Source organism: Cygnus olor, chromosome 8 (genome assembly GCF_009769625.2).
Source record: "Cygnus olor isolate bCygOlo1 chromosome 8, bCygOlo1.pri.v2, whole genome shotgun sequence".
In the NCBI taxonomy this organism is placed as follows: domain Eukaryota; kingdom Metazoa; phylum Chordata; class Aves; order Anseriformes; family Anatidae; genus Cygnus; species Cygnus olor.
Window position 1 is genome coordinate 28,885,299 of NC_049176.1, and position 19,420 is coordinate 28,904,718.

At 42.7% G+C, this 19,420-nt stretch overlaps 1 protein-coding gene across 6 annotated transcripts in view; it reads left to right on the forward strand.

Annotated features, from left to right (window-relative positions):
• Positions 1 to 19,420, forward strand: part of FGGY (FGGY carbohydrate kinase domain containing) — a 280,231-nt gene that overhangs the window by 79,796 nt on the left and 181,015 nt on the right. For 4 of the 6 annotated variants that reach the window (XR_005822050.1, XR_005822049.1, XM_040565659.1 and 1 more), the window contains exon 5: positions 5,943 to 6,110. The exons of 1 other annotated variant lie outside the window; for it this stretch is intronic. The gene's annotated coding sequence lies outside the window, so the exon portion shown is untranslated. The remainder of the gene's footprint in view (positions 1 to 5,942; positions 6,111 to 19,420) is intronic. One more of the 6 variants, XM_040565654.1, reaches the window with a different exon arrangement.

Here is a 19,420-nt window from a genome sequence, read left to right on the forward strand (position 1 = left end):
TGATGTCTGTGCTGCAAGTCAGATGAAGCGTTTTGAAGTTGAATAAGGTGATGTTGATGTTGGACAGAAGGAGTCAGATTATTTGGCTTTGAAGTACATCAGAAAGTGGCTTCTTCTCCTCCCTTCCTTGTCAACTACTGTAATTCTCCCACAGGGAGAATTTAGCTAGTACAGGCTACCCCTGGAGCACCTCGAAGTGCATCTCTAATAGGGCCACGGGGATTTTCTAGTCTATAATTCATAACCAGAAACACTTCCCTTATGGACAGGTTCCTTGACACACCCTAGGCTGAGGGCAGACAGCTGTGGTTTTCCTCCAGCTTCAGGAGACTACGTTAACCACCTTCTGCAAGTCACCAATGGAAGTATTTCATTCTTGTCATCACTGCTGCTGCAGTGGTGAATGGAGAAGAGAAGTTACTGACCACCTAGCAGGTAGAGATCACATAGAAGGACAGCAAGATGCCCATATGCACTGCTCTCCTTGAATCTTAACTTGAATATTTAATCTTCAAATGCATTCTGACTTTGGCCTCCGGATTGAAGGTGCTAGTTTTGTGTATGGTTTTATGGTACAGACCTCTCTGGATACACTGCAGAAGCAAAGGCCAACCTGGACATGGTCAGACAGTCAATGGCTTTTGGTCACTGCTGCACCAGCCTGGGTATTGACCAGTTGCTTGTGCAGCAGGAGGATGAATAAAGGAGCTATTTCCTTCCAGCGAGAGGATTTAAAGGGGTGATAAAATGGACTGCAAAGGAATTTGGATGCTCCTACAAGGAAAGTAGAGCTGCATCTTCATCAAGGTGCTCAGCTTTGTAAGTTAGTGCCTTTCCTTACCCATGGAAGGGGACAGGAGCTGGCAAAGAGAGAGATGGGAGGTGCAGTGCCCAGCACCTTGGCCTAAGGACACAGCAGAGCCCAGGAAAAGCTGCTGCAGCTCTGGGGGAGCAGAAGGCAACCAAATCCACTTGTGTCTCCTTCTCCCACACCCTCCCCGTGGGCCAAGCTCTTCCAGCCTCCCTGGAGGGGGCTGCAGACATTTCTCTGGTGTGCGAGGACCTGTGCTGGGAGCTTTACCTGTTCTTGTTTACAGCTCCCCGGCTCAGACCTGATGTCTGCACTCTCCTTTCAGCTAATCGGCAGACAGAGGCCTCAGGGTTTTGGTTGAGTGCCATCAGACTCCTGCTCACTCCGGCTGTGGTGTTCTTCCCCAGACAATGACTTCAGTAGCCTCCAGGCATCCCAGAACCTCCTAACAAACATCTCTCCTAACTGCCTTATTAACTGATTACTGTAGTAAGATAATAATTAACACGCTTACTTGAGTCTTAGCTCAGCCAAAGATATTCTCAAGTGGACTAAAAATGCATAAAATGAATAAATGATTTATGTTTACTATTTTTAATGGAGCTACTTATTAGCAACGCTCTAATACAGAGCGCCATAAAACACTCCGGATTTCGTTACGGATTTAGAATGTGGTAATGAAATGCTGCAAGGAATGAAACGGGGAAATACTCCCTGAGCCAAATTCTGCTCTCAGTTGTATTTAAAGATCTTGATGAGATGAATCCTAGAGAGGATTTTGGCCAGAAAAGCATTGAAATGCAAAGAAATCTCTGTCATCTGCTCATTCCAGCTCATCCATTCAGAGCCTGTACCAGCCAAGACAAGGGCACCTACCCTGTAAGTACACACAAAAAAAAAAAAAAAAGAAAAAGGTGCAGGATGTGTATATCTGCAGCAGATCAGAAGGGCTGTGTTTACGCACGCACTGTGCATTGCTGACTGTACGAGGCATGAGGCAGCAGGGAATTCGACCTCGGCGGAGGATGCGAGAGGGAACATGTGCCGAGCTTTTCCACTAAAGTTTTCCAGGGCACTCCTTTACAAACAGAGCAATGCCACAAAACCAGGGCCTGGTGTTCTTTGGGGGATTTATTTCTTCCCTCATTTAAAGTGCAAATCACTTCTCTGTGAAATTCACTTTTCCAAATAACATGTCAGGAACAGTCTTGGAAAGAAAACTCTACCTTTCCTCTGCCTTGGGTGATGTAGTGGCTCAGAGCTCCAAACTCCAAAGCTTTGACCAAAGTCTAGCTATAACTGGAATGCCATTGTCTGTGCTAAATTCCCAAGACTGTATTTTGGGTACTGTTCATCTGTTAGCAAAGGAATGGCCACAATGGTCTCAGCAGACTTCTTCCATCTCGGACTGACTTCCTGATTCTTTGTATAGGTTTCTCCCCACGTTAAAACAAATCAGTGCTGACCACATACTGTTGGATATGAGGGGAAGGCAGGCTGGGGCGGTGTGCTGGAGGCAACAAGTGAAAAAAGCCACTGGGATGATGAAAAAAATCTTACACTGGCACTTGAAATAAATTCTGTTCCACTTTTCCCATGGCAGATGAAGTAGTTGTGCTGGCTTCAGGAGGCAGCCACACAGTGCCAGCAACTCTGACCTCAATGGGAGGTGGAAAGAGTGGTGGTTTGTGCAGCAGATCTTTACTAATTTGTGTTGTTTCTTACAGTGATTTGAACACTAATTAGGCAGGCAAGGTGGCCCTAAAGAGAGCCCAGGAATCAGGGGACATGAATGCTGTTGACTTGCACCATTGCTGGGTGACAAGAAATGCCACCCTTCCTCTGTGTCCTCTGTACAAAAGTGAAGGCACTGACCTTTGTAAGGTCCGGGTGCATTTAGGATCCTTGACATATAGGAATGGAGCATGTGAACTCTTCACAGTGAGTAGGTTGACTTGACTTTAGTTCCTCAGACAGAAATATTTTTTGCTGTCTTGCTCCTGAAGCCAAGAGATGGGTGTCTATCACAAGCTGCTGTGGCCTGTCACTGTTGTGTGACACACAACACACACAATTCCCAAATGTTTGACAGACAGTCTAAATTACATTGGTTTCTTCCAACTCTGAGAGAAGTCCTAAGCCCTGCCTCCCACTTACCAAGATCTTCCACTGATGTCTCTTCAAGGAAGATATTCGTGCAGGCACATATCCAGCCTGTGATTTTATCCTGAGATACATAGTATTTAGGGTATTTCTTTTGGCATGCGGTTTATCTAGTGAATGCTAACAGAGATATTTTCCAAATACCATTAAATACACACAAATATTTTCTTGCCATATTAGCTTATGTCTGTTGTGAGAATTATTAAAGTTCTTCAGCTGAAATTCCCCAAGAGAATTTGAAATGCCTTGCTTGCAGCACTGTTGAAGGCGTCTGATTTTTCTTCTAGATGGAGAGGTTTTCAACACCGTCTGAAAAATCAGGTCACTCTAAGTTGTTAGAGGTGTCAGATCATTAGTCTCTAGAGATGCTGGAGAATTTTCCAAACTACCATATTTTCACTAACATGTAAATGAAAGATCGTGTGGATAATATCATTTCTTAGACATGTCATTTCTTAGACAGTCCTATCAGTCACTCACATACATACTAAAGGCTACAAAAGTGCACTTGTCATGAAGAAATACAGTATTTTAAAGATAACTACTGTTCCGACCTCTCTGATGTGTCTTCAAATGAAGTATTGCTCTATTTTTTTTAATTTCCAGAAATAAAAAAGAGTTTGCTTCAGGGCAGAGACAGTCTAAAAGCTTGTGCTAATAAATCTATGCAAGTTTAGTAGTGCTTAATACATATTCTGCTTCAAGTGCTTTTTAAATGCATTACCACCTTTAAGTAAATACAGTGGAAGATTGCCAAATGCCTGGATGCTGTTCTCTGTAAATTTATGCATTTATATCATTAATGCAATGAAATGTTTAAACTTTCATTGAATTTTGCTAACTGATTTGTAGTTTGAATGGTAGTAATTTTATGCATTTATCAATTACCATTTAAGTAGCTGCTATAATATTTCTGTTTAGGCAGGCAAAGCACACTTCCCAAAATACTTTTCATCTAATTAGATTTGGTATGAAGTATTCTAGTAATCCGAAAACAGAGAACACATCCAAAGTATGAGGAGTTCAGAGCTGCTTGTTCCTGATACGAAACAATATTGAGCCTAGCAAAAATATGCTTGGGGGGAGAGGAGGAGGCTCAGATTCTTAGCCTACTGGGCAAATCCTTTTCTGCTGCACACTTTGTGATGCAAGAGGGTCTCAATACTGCCTTTTCAATTAGTTTTATCAATATATCATGAGTTACAGTTATGCTGAAAAAAATGGCTTTTTTGCATGGTACACTGTAACAAATGAAGAAGATAACCTTTGCCCCTAGGAGCTGATATCCTAAGTCTTCGTGTCCACTTTATGCAGCTGTGTATGGCTGGGTAGTGGTGAATTAAGGCTAGTGTGTTTTCTGTTGTTATACCACAAGTTGGCTCCTGGGGGCCATACTGTGGCCTCTGGCTGCCTCCCCACCCAGCTCTTGGCCTTGGCCTCACTGCTGCCGCTGCCTGAAGTACCAGGCATGCCATAACCACGGAGCAGCGCCTGAAGGAGGGAAGGAGGGGATTTGTGCAGGGCCCCCATGCCCGTGCCCATGGCTGCTGCTGGTGTGAGGAGCAGCAGGCCCAAGAGGCCTGGCCTGGAGCCGGACAACACGGGCGGACAGGGCCATGTCCCACCGCCACCTCAGGAGGCTGCAGATGGCTCCTGTGTGCACCCACCTCCTCTGATGGTACCCGTGTGCTTGCCCTGGGCTTTTCATAGCAGAGGAATCAGACAAAGCTGCAGTGGTGTTGAAATGAGAATCCTTTGGTAATGGGTTTCACCAACTCTTTCATTTTTGTAGTAAGTTATGCAAATTTTGTTTTGAACTGTTTTTCCCCCGGTTAGGCAGATCGGTAGGTTTCATGAGGGCTATGTATATTTGGCTGAGAGATTTACCTACAAAATGGCAGCAGGGATGAGGATCAGTAGGCTGAGCACTGTCAGCTCCAATAGATGTCAATAAACAGCAGCAGGCTGCGTTGACAACTTGTTTAAAAGCCAGCCCTACCTGTTGAGGAGCCACCCTCAAGGTACACATTAGAGCAAAGTAATTTAAAAAGAGCTGTGCATTGTCTTTTTAACTTTATGCTAATTTTATGAAAGGTTTATGGTAAAAGATTAAAATACGTGTTGTGAACAGTCTCTAATTTATAAGTGAGCTGATTCACCTTACTGTATGATAATTCTTCTTGAATTTTGACTATAAGAAAAGAAGATGTAATGATCCTGTATGTTTTTCTGCCTGTTTTGCTCAAGTTTTAAATTCAGAAACAAGTGAAGAATGGATCAAGTGCCTTATTTGAAGATACAGAAAAACATTTTTCAGCTCCCACTTGGGTTTAGTTTTCAAGTGACTAATAAGAAGGTGATGATCGCTTCATTAATATGCTCTGAACGGAGTGCACAATATAATTATATATTTCAGTTGTAATTAGGACATTTAATTGGTTTGTTTTAACTAAATTAACAGACATCAGGGGAAAAAAAGATTTATGGCAGATTTTGAAATGTTTTCCACACAGCCAGCTGGGTTCAGCTGAACAGAAATATCTGTCTTATTTCTGGATAATGTTATGAAGATCAAAAACCTTGTTACTGAGAAACTGTTATGAAATAATCTTGCATTTTTCAGCTCTGTCCTTTATATGACAAAAATTTTCCAGCTGAATTTCATAGATTTCTTATGACATGGGTATGGATGCCTTTGGGGAGAGAGAAAGTGACGGCCAGAAATGACTTGGAGATGTTTCTATGTGTTGCCATAAGAAATAGAGTTAAATGCAGAATTCCTTTTATCAGATTGGTTAATTGGTAACTCTGCTATCCATTTAGGCAAATACAAACATTGTTTAGAAACCATCTTCTTCCTCATTTTTGGTCACTGACTTCCCTCTGATTTTTTCCCTAGTTTTGTAACCTGGCTCCATACTTCTTCCTGATTTGGAGTTATTCTAACAAGATGGCTTTTCACTTCTAGTTTTTAGCATGGAAGCCGAAGTGCTGATACAGCATCAGAGAAGCTCTACATGCAGTGTTGCTGCTAGAGACTCAGTGCAAGTATTACAAGACATCCTCCATCATTTTTTCATCCAGCCTTTTGTCTTGGAGGAGAGGGAGAACATCTAAAGGAGAGCTTACAAAGTCTGTAAGTTGAATTCCATCTACACTATTTACATCCAGTCAGGTGCTTTAGCTACCTGGGCTGCATGATCTATAAGACCCACAAGGACTGCCAAACCCGCCACTGACCCAAGGGCTGACAAGGCTGGCTGCTGTGTCCCAGAAATGTATTTGGATCATTAAGTTTCTGTGTGAAACAGTTTGGCTTGTCAGTTCTGTTTGCATTGATCATGCTCTATTTTGCATTTTACCTCACTGATTTCAGTACAACCATGTTGCAAAAATAAAAAAAGAGACTCAGAATCTGCCCCATGCAACTGGTCCAGAGAAAATGCTGCAAATAAGCATGCAGACAAGACATGCCTTGGAGGCAGTGGTGGTTTGCTGCTCATGCATATCTGTAGTAGCTGACTGTAAGGAGTAGTTTAGAAACCTCTGGTGTGAGAATGAAGTGGAGCTGCTGAAAGTGCTGTGGTTCCTAAATTTATTCTGCTCTTACATTTACAAGAATACGTGGAAGTGAGCATATAGCTAAGTGCACGAGGAACACAGAGAAAGAAAACCTAAAGGAAAAGCAGTAGCTGGGCAGCCTTCTGGTAAAACCTGTTCTAGTTTTTAGGAACAGCTCATAATCCACTGTTTACAAACAGCAGTAACATAAACGTACAGCAGAAATGACTCATATTGAGACACAACCAGAAAAATGAAAGCAAAATCCCCAAATTGCCACCGAGTTCTGACACAGGGCACTAAAAATAGGCAAATTCAGAATGAAAGTTACAGCACAGCAAACAGCTCCCCTCTGCTAATGAGTTGAGCAGAGACTCTGGGGCAGAGCTGCACTAAGTGTGTGGGGGGCAGATTTTTCTCTGAAATGTTTTCCTCTGAAAATATGGTTTCATTTGAACTAAAAATTTCCTCAGGAACTTGTCAGAAGCAATTTAATTTCATTCAGATATCTTTAGGCAAAGAGATCTTTTGATAATGTCAATCATTTCATGTCAATATTTTCAGAACGTACGCTGCATATTTTTGTCTGAAATGATCGTTCATATTTACATATTTCATGGTTCCTTCAAGAAGTGTTAAGAATTAAGTTTGGAAATCAGGATGAGATGGATTCACTTGATCCAACGGAAATAATTCAGTTGACACATAATGCCTTTCTATTTTTAGTGTCTTTATGTAGGAAATAACAAAACGTCTTGCAACCCTGATAGTACTAACTCTAATGTACTAACTCTAACTCTAGTACTAATTCTATGGAAAAATATTAGCTTTACGAGCAATGTGTGTTACTGGGATATCTTGAAATGCATGGTTTGTTCTAGAGAACATTTTGCGTTATGCATGTTTGCACTGAGAGGGTCGGCTGGAGCATTAGGGTTCTGTATAGGAATGAAAACGAGTTTCGAAGTAACAGCTTCTTATGAAACAGTAATCTGACTTTTTTTCCTAGCTGTAGGAGAGAGCAGACAGCATGTTCTGAACTCCACAGTCAAACCGTATGAAAGTCGTGGGGGACAAGCAGAGAAAACTTGTCCATGTGCTGTTCATTTGCACATGGGCTGTGAGGCTTTGGTTTCCTTTGCTGTGAACTAACAGCTCGACATTTAAAACTTGGCAAACTTTGGGAGGGAGCAAGGGTGTGCCCCTGCCTGGGCAGGGCCAGCAGCTGCATTGGGGCCGGGATGCAGCAGGGAGATGCTGCGTGGATGTGGTTACGCCTACAGTGAGACCCAGAGAGCTATTCACCCATGAAACATGGATCCTGGCTCTGCTACCAGCTTCCTATGTTCAAATCTTGTTTTTCAGATATTCTGAATACTCCTAATTTTAATGTGATGATAAGATGTATATGACTTGAGCATCTTTGAATATATGGCCTTTTATACTTAGTGCCATATTTCTGTTTCCAGCAGTAAAATGAAGAGACTGAAACTGTTGTTCCTTCTTGCCCTCTCCCATCCCATCAGGTTAGACCATTGGCTGTCTCTTGCTAGCTGTTATGAGTCCAATCCCCATTTAGGTCTGTAAGGGCAGTTATGTTATTTTTATTACTAATATATCTTATGCTTCTGCAGAAAAAAATACAGCAAAATAGGGAAGGAATTACATATTCAGATCAGCAGCACATCAGGCTCATTCATAACAAGGAAGGAGTTGGTCCATTTTACTATTCTTTCTACCACTTAGTAGTCAAAATTCATAGTTTATAAAATACTGAAAGTATTTAATATCTCTAATGTAGCACCATTGTAAATATTTATTTATTTATTTATTTATTTCCTGAAAGGAAATATGTGTAGTTAGCCCCTTGTTTCTTTGCACTCTAGGAAATCCAAACTTTGCATTTTGGTGCCACATTGCAACAGGAAGTAAAAAAGTCTAGAAATGGAAAGTGAGAGCACATCAGCCCATTTTGCCTTCCGTTTGGGGCAGGGGAGTAGAAATGCAAACTTCCAAAGCACAAATACTAGTCAGATCTTCACTTGGCACTTTTAATGAGTACAGATTCCGCAGCCAAAGAGTAAAATTAAAGAACAGTCCCGTGTGCCCTTTTAAATGTTTGAAGTTATAGTCTTTGCTGGTTTTATTGTAGGAAACCAAGAATCTGTTTATTATCTGTTTATTGTAAAGCAAAAACACTTTGAAATGACATGTCTTTAAATTGTAAGAGACTAAGTCTCGTATTAAATAGGAGACTCTGAATGCACTATTGAACTCTTCCTGCATTCTGCTAGCAGAATACAGGAGTTTCTGGAATCTGGAGAGAAGTTGATGTAAGAGTAACAGTAGTAGTAGTAAATTGCTGTAGGCTTTGAGCAATAAATGTGTGTGTGAAGAGTGTCAGAGAAACCTGTGAAGCTGACTGAAGTGAGTTTGCTATACTCAAGAAGCTGCAAGTATCGTTAACTTCAGTGGTAGCCCACCACTTTGCATCTAACTGGCGGACAGGTCTCTATACTTCCCTGGGATTCAGGAATTTGTCTAAAATATGGAAGGAACAATGCAGATGGCAGAGTCAAATACATGGACAGAGTACCAGGGAGCCAGTCTTCACGCCAGTGTATCAGAATCCACCCAGCACACAACTGACATCAGTTAGGACACTTTGTGTGCCTTTTCCCATCTTGTGAATGTTGAGGTGGGGTGGAACGTGCTTTGCATTTTGTTTGCAACTTCTGCCTGGTCACAGCTCTTTGTAGGCTGAGAAGTGTGTGCTGAGTTGTGGGCTTGTTGTAGCACATTGTTTGTCTTCAGAGTAGTCTAAGAAAGAGAGGGCTGTAAAGAGAACATCCTACAGCTACTCTGCAGGAGAGTACAACCTGGGTATGACTTAACACCTGTGAAGATGAGGTTCTTGTGGTGTTGACTGTGCTTTTGAAATGTAAGGGAGTGTCTGAAGGAAAAGAAGCAACCTGGATGCTGCGTTGGATGTAGCTTGTCTTTGCAAAGACTGATTTTCCTTTATTTAATCAAAGTTTTTGTGTTGGTGGTGGTGGTGTTTGTTTTTGTTTGTTTGTTTGTTTGCTTGTTTGTTTTGTTTTATTTTTGTTTTTAATCCTGAAGATGAGATCATTTTACCTCTATCAGCTGGCGCAAGAGCAGCATGTTTCTTAGAATATTCTATGATGGACCCAAACGTTGGACTCCACTACTGTGGAAAGCAAGCTGTGAGTTGAGTTTTGCAGGCTGTTAATGGCCAATACGACCACGCAGAGAGACACTGAGGCTGAGTGTATTGCCAAGAAATTCTGGGGATTAGAAATGAGTCCAACAGGTACTATACTAATTACTGGCTCTCACAATGTTACCCTTTGCTTCTGTCCGTCCTGCAGGAACATTTTATTTGCTTCAAGCCCTTAGGTCTGGTGTTTCAGAATGGAAAGGTGCTTATCCACAAGTAAAACTAGCTGAGGAAACTCACTTTTTGAGGTCTTTGGATAAAGGCATTTTTCATTTTTCAAAGGAACTCATTAGTGATATTTTCAGAAAGCTTCCAATAGCACCTGGCACAAGGGTTACTGGAAAACACTTAACATCTTGTTAGCTCTGCTCATTTCCAGGGAAATGTTGAGTCTCCCTGTTATTGTAATAAAATTTGGTAAAATAAAAATATCTGCTTTCAAGCCCTTCCTGAAAGCATTAAGTGCTGCTTGGTAAGTTAATCGTATCAAACAATTATATCAAATACTTCAAACTGAGGAAAAAACTATCTGTCTGGAGAATAGTGAGATACCACAGAAAGGCACAAATATTTGCATTGGAAAGAATATTTTTAATAACCCATATTCTTCCAAGAAATGTCACTTTTCGGTGCCTGCTGGTTTTTGTTGTTTAAATCAATGTAGTAGTCAGTGTGGATTAAGCTTCCTATCTAAAGTGTTAAGTGTAATTAAGCAAAGAAATGCATAGTCAAAGACCCCGATTTATGTTGAGAGATAAATGGGATCTGTATCAGAGGAAAAATGCACTTTATGTAAGGCTGGCTCATGAAGTATTTTGCATTAACACTCTCCTGGTTACTCTGCTCTGTAGATTCCCAATCTCATTTAACTCGATTTACTTGCCTCTTGTGGGCAGCTATAGCACCTTTTGCACCAGCTTTAAGGGCTATAAATCCTGTATTCATATAGTCAGCTACTACTTTCCCTGGGGGCTTGAGGGAAAACTTAGATCTTAAAGCATGCGAAAAGGGGTGCTTTGACCTGCGCTGAAGAGTTAATCTGATGAAAACTTAAGCACGGCCTGGGCTGAGCTCAGTGCTCAGTTGTGGTATTGAGCCAGGGAAGGACCAAGCCAACGAGCATATTCTGGCATCAGCTCCTGGAGGTTACAAGAACCTTATGTATCATTTTATGTATTTTCTTTTCATGTGTATATAATCAATTCCAGTGGCGAGGCTTGTGTTTTGGTTCATACAGCCAAGCCAGGCAATTGACTTGGCTCCCTTTTCAAACCTCTTGGCTTGCTAAATGTCAGAGCCGAAGTAGGGCTTCTCTTTGTACTCCAATCTCATACAATTGGCCTCAGCTATGTGTGTTCCCTGAGAGCACATGCACAGCCGTGAATACAAATCAAACTCCTTAGGAGCCAAACACGGAGGTCAGAGAAGCAAATATTTTTGTCTCCCCAAACTACCTTTTTTGCATCCTGGCACAGCTTTGTGAGGCCCAAGCTTGACAAGACTTCTAAGTCCCACATGCCAAGAATTGAAAGTGAAGTAAAGTAATAATGCTAACAGTGTAAATGCATTGACAGTCTCTGTTAAAGTTCCCCAGTGACTTACTGGAATCTTGCAGTTCTGCACCTAAGGGAAACTATAAATCCTCTGGAATACGGAGGCAGTGGGGAGATTCTTGTGATGGCTTCTTCAGAGCATTGATTGTCTTAGATCTCCTTAAACAAGTGGTGGAGAATACAGACTGCTGCAAGCACAAGTGATCAGTTTGCCATGAGATATTTAAATTTCCACTAAAACCTAGGGAACAAAACAATGTTTAGGGAACAAATATTAACTGCATTATCCTTAAATGAGTCCCACAGGCTTTGATTGAAGAGACTGACATGTAATTTTGCAACAGTTTTATTGGAGCATGGTCAGAGATGCTATTCCAGTTGCAGCCGAATTGAGTCAAGAAACTATCACTCTCAACATGCGCTAGCTGAAAAAAAAAAAAGCCCAAACAATAAACCTACTTAAAATTGTTCAAGCTAAGCTGGATCATTCTGACAGAGCCAGATTTGGGAGTGTCTGCACATGCAGTTATTTGGCTCATTGAAAAGGGTGGTAACCCCTAATGGGGGGCAGTGGATAAACAGCTGTGGGCAGGCTGGAGGTGGTAACCTCTTAACCTGGCTCAGCTGCGGCTGGAACAGCATGTGGGGCTTTGCCCATAGTTACACAATACTGGGATTTCTTAATAGACCAGTTCTTAGATCGAAGAGCAAGCTGCTGTCCAAGTTTGCAATGAGATGTGCTGCATCCCAAAATGTATGCATAAATATACATTCCCCAAACGTGTGTGCTAAGTGAACACTGAGTACTTAACAGCACCAGCACATAATACTGGCTCCAATTCCTCCCATAGCCATCGTGGTTGGAGCACAGTATGTTCCAAACAGCACATTTTGCTGCATGAGTCTCAGCTGTAGATCTCGAGCAGAGAGAGGCTTCTATTAAATGCATCTGTACTTGTGTGTCTTTGGTCTGTATCAGATTCTCCTTAGGTTACTTAAACTGCTTCCAGACCAAGCTGCTCTCTTATGTCCCCACTGCTCTGTGATATTCTTAACCCTCTCCTCACCCGTGATCCATCAATCAGGACAAGCTGCCTGCCTGAGCTGGTACAGCACTGAGCACTGTTTTGCCTTGCAGGAAGAGATATTAATTGGTTAAGCATGAAGCACACAAGCCAAAAAGAAGGCACTGCTCCACGAGCCTCTCCAAACACAAGGAGGGACGGAGGGCTGGGCCTTGCTGAAAGGTCACGGTGAGCTCACGCCAGCAGGAGGATAGCATTTTGGGCAGGGCTCTTGCTGGGTGGAGGGAGCTGCCTGAAGCATTCCAGGGCTGAACTGGCGAGAGGCTGTGCAGAGGGAAGAACCCAACCACACCAAAAAAAAAAAAAAAAAAAAAAAGAAGGGGTGTGGGAGGAGAGAGAGAACTGGGTATGCGGGCTCCAAGCTCTTTGGGTTGGTTCAGATTTGATGCAAGGACATGGAAAGATGTGGCTTACCACTGTTAAAACCTTTTTTACATTTTTCCTTGGAACATATAAAAAGCTGTGAAAGGGGAATGATAAGACACACCGTATGCTTTATCATGAGGATTTTCCTCAGACTTTTTGTCCCATATGATTTCAATCTCCACTCCACCACAGGACCACAATGCCTGTGATTATGTGGACCACGGAGACCCTGTAGTGATTAGTCCTTGGCCAGCTCCTGAGAGTCCCCGTACCAGTACCTTGCTGCCTGGCCCTGGGCTCACCGTGTGTCCCCTGCTCTGCTGGCTTCTGCTGTGCCTGGCAGTAGGTGGGAGAAGATTGGGCAAGGGGGTGGTGGGGTGGAGAACATCCCTAGCTGTCCTTCCGACCTCTCCCTTCATCTGCTGAGCTTCTTCCAATGTCCTGTGAGGAAAGAGGCCGCACGACACTGGGGTGTCACCCTGAGGTACAGCCACTGGTAGTGTGTCCTGAGCTTAGTGGGTCTCTAAAATATGTAAGATTTGGAGTTTGTGTAGTCTTAAAAATATACAGCTCCTCCATGGTGGAGTCCTTCTCTGTTACCTTCATCCTGTACTCCTGTTTAGGAAAGGACGGTATGTCCATGAAACAACTATTTGTCTCTCTCCAAATTTCTTTAACAATATGAACCTCCACGGCACCAATTCCCCTTTCAGTGTGGATGTCCAGCACTGCTGGGATAGATCTCAGGACATGGGTGAAAAGCTGATTTTGAATTGTATATTTAGATAAGGTTTACAGGGAGAAGTTCATGGATTTAGGTTAACAGGGTTCAGTCAGGTGTTGCTGAAGCAGATGCACGAGTATGAAGGGTAAAAAAGAGTTGTTACTCTCCCGACCTGTGAGTCCTGCGTGGCTTACCCCAGCTCCCAGTGGGCAGCCTACAGCAGCCTGCAGCTCTTCTATCCCCAGGTGTGGGTGCCCAACCTGGCTCTAACTATCTGTTTGTTTTTTTTTAAATGACAGTTTCAATGATGCTTAGAGAGACTTGCATCCTTCAAACCTGCTGTTCTACCAGGCTTCCCGGGCACTGGTGCTCCTGGGGAGGGCCACACGTGCCAGAGCCTGCCGGGCTGGGAGAGTGAACGGCCCGGGCCTTGCACAGGAGCTGCAAAACCTGTTGGTCCTATTGGGAAAGGAGGATTCCCTGATGTATTTGTACATGCACAGTGGGGGAAGAAGAGTGTGAAGCAGCTCTTGAGAAAGCAAGAGAGGAAGTTAACAACCAAGTGGGAGAGGGAACAGATGGGTTTGAAGGCCCAGAGAGAGAGAACGGATGGGTTTGAAGGCCCAGAGAGGGAGTGGGGCTTTCTGTACATTGTTTTGGAAGGCTGGCTGTGTATTTAGACCTGTACAGAGGCAAGAAACACCACTATACAAAGCTTGTATGATTTTCCAACTTGAAAGGCAGAGGTCCAGCCTTGATACAGAATTACTTGATTAGAACAGACTTTATCCCTTCCAAAAATGAAGAAAAATACCATCTTTAGTTGTAGAGAGAAAACTTTATAGGATCAGCTAGTCACCAGAGTGGCTTAAGAAAGGCACAGAGACAAATCCTTTGGGGTGGTGGGGAAAGCAAACTACCAAGATAAAGCAAAAACAGTTTCTTTTCTCTGCAGGGTGTCAGATTTATGTAGTTCTTGGCACATGTTTTCTGAGTGACCTTAGCTTAGTGATATAAATTTTAATTGTGACTTTAAATGATGCTGGGACCAGATGGGTGAAGACTAAAGAAACAGTTAGCTCTGTCCACCTCCTCGGCCAGAGCTTTGCTTGCAGAGTGTCGAGAACAGCTTTTGGGGAGGACTTACAGGAGGATCGTTTGGCTTAGGGATATCAGCAGAGCAGGAATATGTGTTATATATGTGTTATATATTCCCTCATCAGTTCGTTTGTATGTGGATCGGTGCTGTGGAAAAGCTCTCTGTGAGCAGCACTGACCATGGTGGTGGGTTGTGAGGCGCGGATGTGGCCTACCTGGAGCTGGAGGCACGGGTACCTCAGCCTGGCTGCGCTGCAGGGCCTGAAGGCCGTGTTTGCAGCCATCCCGGGGCACGAGCAGGGTTGTTCTGACATCCAGCGACACCACTTCACAGACACAGGAGAACCCCTCCTCGTGCTGGTTAGCTGCTTTCCTGTGAGTAGTTGCTTCCAATGAAAACGAAAGGCTAGAGGTTTTGGGAGAGGTTGTTGAGCATCTGCTGGGGCGATGGTCAATTAATCCACCGCCCGGCTCGCTCTCTGCTAGCGTTTGCGAGGCATGGGGGTTTCCTATCCCGTGTAATGGCTTCAAGAAACGGGCAATTTTATTTCATACCTAAAATTTAATGGTGGTTGCAGCTAATTTCACACAGCAAATTAGACAAAATACTTGAGCTGCTTCCACCTCCTGAACTCGACATAAAATGAAAATAGCTTTTTGGAGGGTAACTTGAGTGTTACTTGAGAGGGTTAAACGCGTCTCACCGGTGCGCTCAGTTTGACAGGCTGATGCACTTTGTCTAGATGATAGATATGAAAAACTAATATCTCAGTTTTCAGAGGGGGTTCTGAAACCTAAAATCGAAACCAGATGTGCAACAAAAAAGAGCAGTGTATATTACAAAGTGTTGTGAAATAGCCCAAGGGAGGCAAGTAAGCAAAAACAGCCCTGCTTCTTAGCAACACCGCAACAAAACAAGTAACAGCCTGGCTGGCATCTGACGGGGCAGGTTTCGGTCTTCGCAGTGGAAAAGAAGGCTAGAAAAAAAGTTGGAGTAACTTTGGGATTTTTTGGTGACCCGGAAACACCTTTTGATTTGACAGAATGGTTACCTGACTTCTCCCCTCCCCTGCACCTCCTCCCTGCAAGCATGTAGCCACTGAGAAATACCTGCTGCAGCCCAATGGGATGTGTAATGTGCATCTTCTTGTTCCTTTGCTTTCCCCCTCACTGAAGTCAATTGCACCCATGACGAGGGGGTGTCAAGGGAATGTTAACACCAAATCAAAAGAACTTTGAAGATTTCGCACAATTTGAAATGCCTAGGTGAAGGTTTCTCAGATATGAAGAACTATCTTAATGTGACTCGTGTGTAGAAATGGAAAGAAGTAAGTAAAAAGTTAGGCTTAAAGATATAATTAATTAGTTCCAAAAGAGTATTTAAATCAGTTTCTGGAAATAACACTCCTTTTTCATTTGATTTCATTTAGGTTCTTAATTAAACTCTTGCCTTTTATCAACCCCACAAATGAAAAAATCACAGTTTGGGTCCCGAGATGTTATCAGATTCATGTAAGATTCAGTCCTGAAAGCAGGAGAAGCACTTGTTAAATGAGAGCTGCGGTGCACACTGGAAAGCTCTGCTGCCACAGCTTTGTCCATCAGGAGCAGGTGAAGGTCGTGCCTGTTGGCGGCACAGCTCCGCGGGCAGAAGCCGTGCTGGGAATGGGCTTCTACCAGCGAAGCAGTGAGTTTGGTGAAAGAGCTCATTCAGCCTGGGGAACTCTGTTTGCTGGAACAAGTCGCATGTCCGTCGTAGCTGTTTGCCAAGACAGATCTACTGATATTTCTGTCTGAACAAATTCTTTCTGAGAAAATCCTTTCTAGAGTAGGCAAGCCATGGGGTATTCCTGTAACCAGCCTGACTCCAGGACCAACAGCTTGAAGCAAAACCGCAGCATGTCCTGAGATTTGTAATCAAATTGCGAGAGGCAGCAATTGTGAGAGGGAAGGAGGGTGGGTGGATTTGACTTGGCTTTGTTGTTTGTAGAGAGGTCGAGGCTGCCAGGCAGCTAGCTTTTCCTCTTTCAATTTCTCTCTCTCTCTGTCTCTGTGAATACATTTCTTTTGGAAAATGCTGTTTTGGCAGAATTAGAATTTTGGGGGAAGTTCATTTTGATGAAGTTTTCAACGGAAATGTTGATATTACTTGAGAATGAAATAGCGACTTTCATTTTGACTCCTTGTTTTAGAGTTAAGCTCTTTCTAGCCTCTAAAAATTACTATGATATTAAAGATTAATTATAGATATGAATGGTTTGACATTATAAGATAGAAATTCTTAATGAACTGATTTTAATGCTTTCAGCTAAAAATAACTCAGAATTTCCATTCTGTGAAGCATTTGATATTTTGCTTTTCTGTCTGATTAGCAGAAAAGCAAATATCAGTGTCAGAATCTTCCATGGGATATATACATGTGTTTTTTTTTATTTTGGCTACTTTTAGTAAGGCCTTTAAGTCACTGCCAAGCAGACTGGATTTGAACTGGTAACTTCAAAAGAGGCATGGCTTTATTATTCTTGGGTGCAAAACTGGAAGGGAACAAGGTTGTGTTACTGACTTCCTTCTCACGCACTGAACTCGTGGTTTCTCTTGAGGCTTCTAGCAGTTCTGCAGGACATGAGGTCTCCTCAGCATCTAAATCTTGTTTAAAGGATACAAACAAAAATGGTGGAAGTAAGAGGAAGTGATCTGAATATGTGATATTTGAAATAGGGGTCACTATTTACCAGTTTAGTATTTTTGCTATTTTATTTGAACTCAAAAGTAAGTATACCAGTACAATTTGCAAGTGCAGTCCAGGTCAAATACGGCCAGTCAGGCAGGTGCAGCTGGTGTTTCTGTGTACACTCCTTTTTTAATTGCGGGCATGTTTACCATTATCAGTGCCTGAGATCCACAATGTTTAATAAATTAAAATGGTTCTTTTCAAACAGCAAAGGCTTTTGCGTTAAACTTGTGCTGGCCAATGCAGTCCATTAGTGCCTGAATAAGTGGTAATTAGTGGTAAGAGTCACAGTCATTAGTGTATCTTAGCTCCCTCTTTGTAAATCACAATTGGCAGCTGTGGGATTCTTCAGCAGCCCTTGACCGGCACCTGTGGCAGGAAGGAGAGGGCTCTACTACAGAATGAGGAAACTTCAGGACAGGGAATAGTTTGGGGGATATGGCAAGTCCATCAGTCCTAGCATGTTCATGTCCCTCCTGATTTTTTTGGGAAGGGGGTGGGGAGAAGAAGTTATATTCATGGTGATCGTGGTATTCCTCTGGTGTCTGAGATGCACTGAATTCATTGCAACCCTACTGTGTAAAACTTGTTCCTGCATATTGTCTTCTGTATTCCCCCTCTCAAGCTTGCAAATGTCATTGGGTCTACTCTCCTACTCTAATTGTGGAAGGTGGTACTTCGGAAACCTGAAGTGTAAGTATGATGTGTGGACCCCTACATGATTTCTAAAAACTCATCTCACCTGGTAAGGAAGATGTGGATGCATTTGCATAAGTGCTGTTTTATCTTGAGGCATCTTCGTCTAAAAGGAGCATTAACATTCATATTATGTGTGGTGGGAGTCTGCAGTATTTCAGCTGTGATAATGCCTTTGTAAATCAGGCAAGGAGATGCTTGAAATTGTTGTGCATCGGTTGTGATCTTGCCACTTGTGTGTCAAGGATTTCTCAGAATTAAAGGCTTAGATTAACCACATAGTGATTAGTTTTCTATTTGAAAGCAGAGTATTTCTGTCCTAAAAGTCCGTTTTCAAGGGGTGGCAAGCGTGGTCAGTCTGCTATGCCAGTAATTGCATGCACTTTATGTCGGTGAACTTCTGTATCTTTCTTGAGATGGTGCTATTGTTCATACTTCCAGGAATGATGAACAGAGAGATAGCCAGACCTTGTGACTCAATCTAAAATTACGTATCGCATTTAACACCCATAAGTTGGGTTTGGAGCTTCTCGTGGGTACCTGTCCTATCCGTGCGAATGTGCTCAGACAGACAGATGAGGAATTTCTAGTCACTTTGCAGCTGTGTTTTGTTGCAGGATGAAAGTGTGCAAGATACAGATCAGATACAGCTGCTGAAAAACAAATTGAAACAAAGAGTCTCACAAAGAGAATGGCTGCAGCCAGAGTTCATAAAAGGGCTCTATATGCTTTCTAATGTAATAAGCCTTTATTCTGCCTGGCTAGCTCTTTGAGTAATCTTAAGAGAAAAACTGACATCTCTTTTCAGTAGGAAAGAAGAACATTTATTTTATTCCTAACAGTTTTAACAAACCTCTCCATGATGAATTATGTATTTATTGTAACTGCACACTCTACAGCCACAAATTCTTGCAGTTTCTTTCCAGCTGAAGGCTCCAATAAAAGACTTCCCTAGATAAAGGCCAGAGGATTTGGGCCATGGTTTTTGTACTTAGATTAATTCAGTTACTCTGATTTGTCTGGTTTGGAGATTTCACAGACTTGATGAGTCAAACATAGAGTAACTGAACTTACAAAATATTCACAAGTATATTTGTGCAGTCGTGTGCTCCAGCTTCAACTTCAGCTTTCTTCACTGATTCTTAATTTCCCACTTTTCCTCATCAGTTATGGCTTTTCTCCTCTTTCCTTCATATTTCACTCAATCCAGAGGTGTTGATAACTGTAGTTCATTCAGAATAGATGTAAAAAGCAGCCAAGTTATTTTTGGGGAAGACAAGGTAAAGCAGGAGCCATTGCCCCCCAGAGAAACAGCCTTCTGCCAGCTAGGCTGCAGTTCAGCTGTGTGGGCAATGGGGATTGTTGAGGGATGCGGTGTGCCTCTGGGAGCA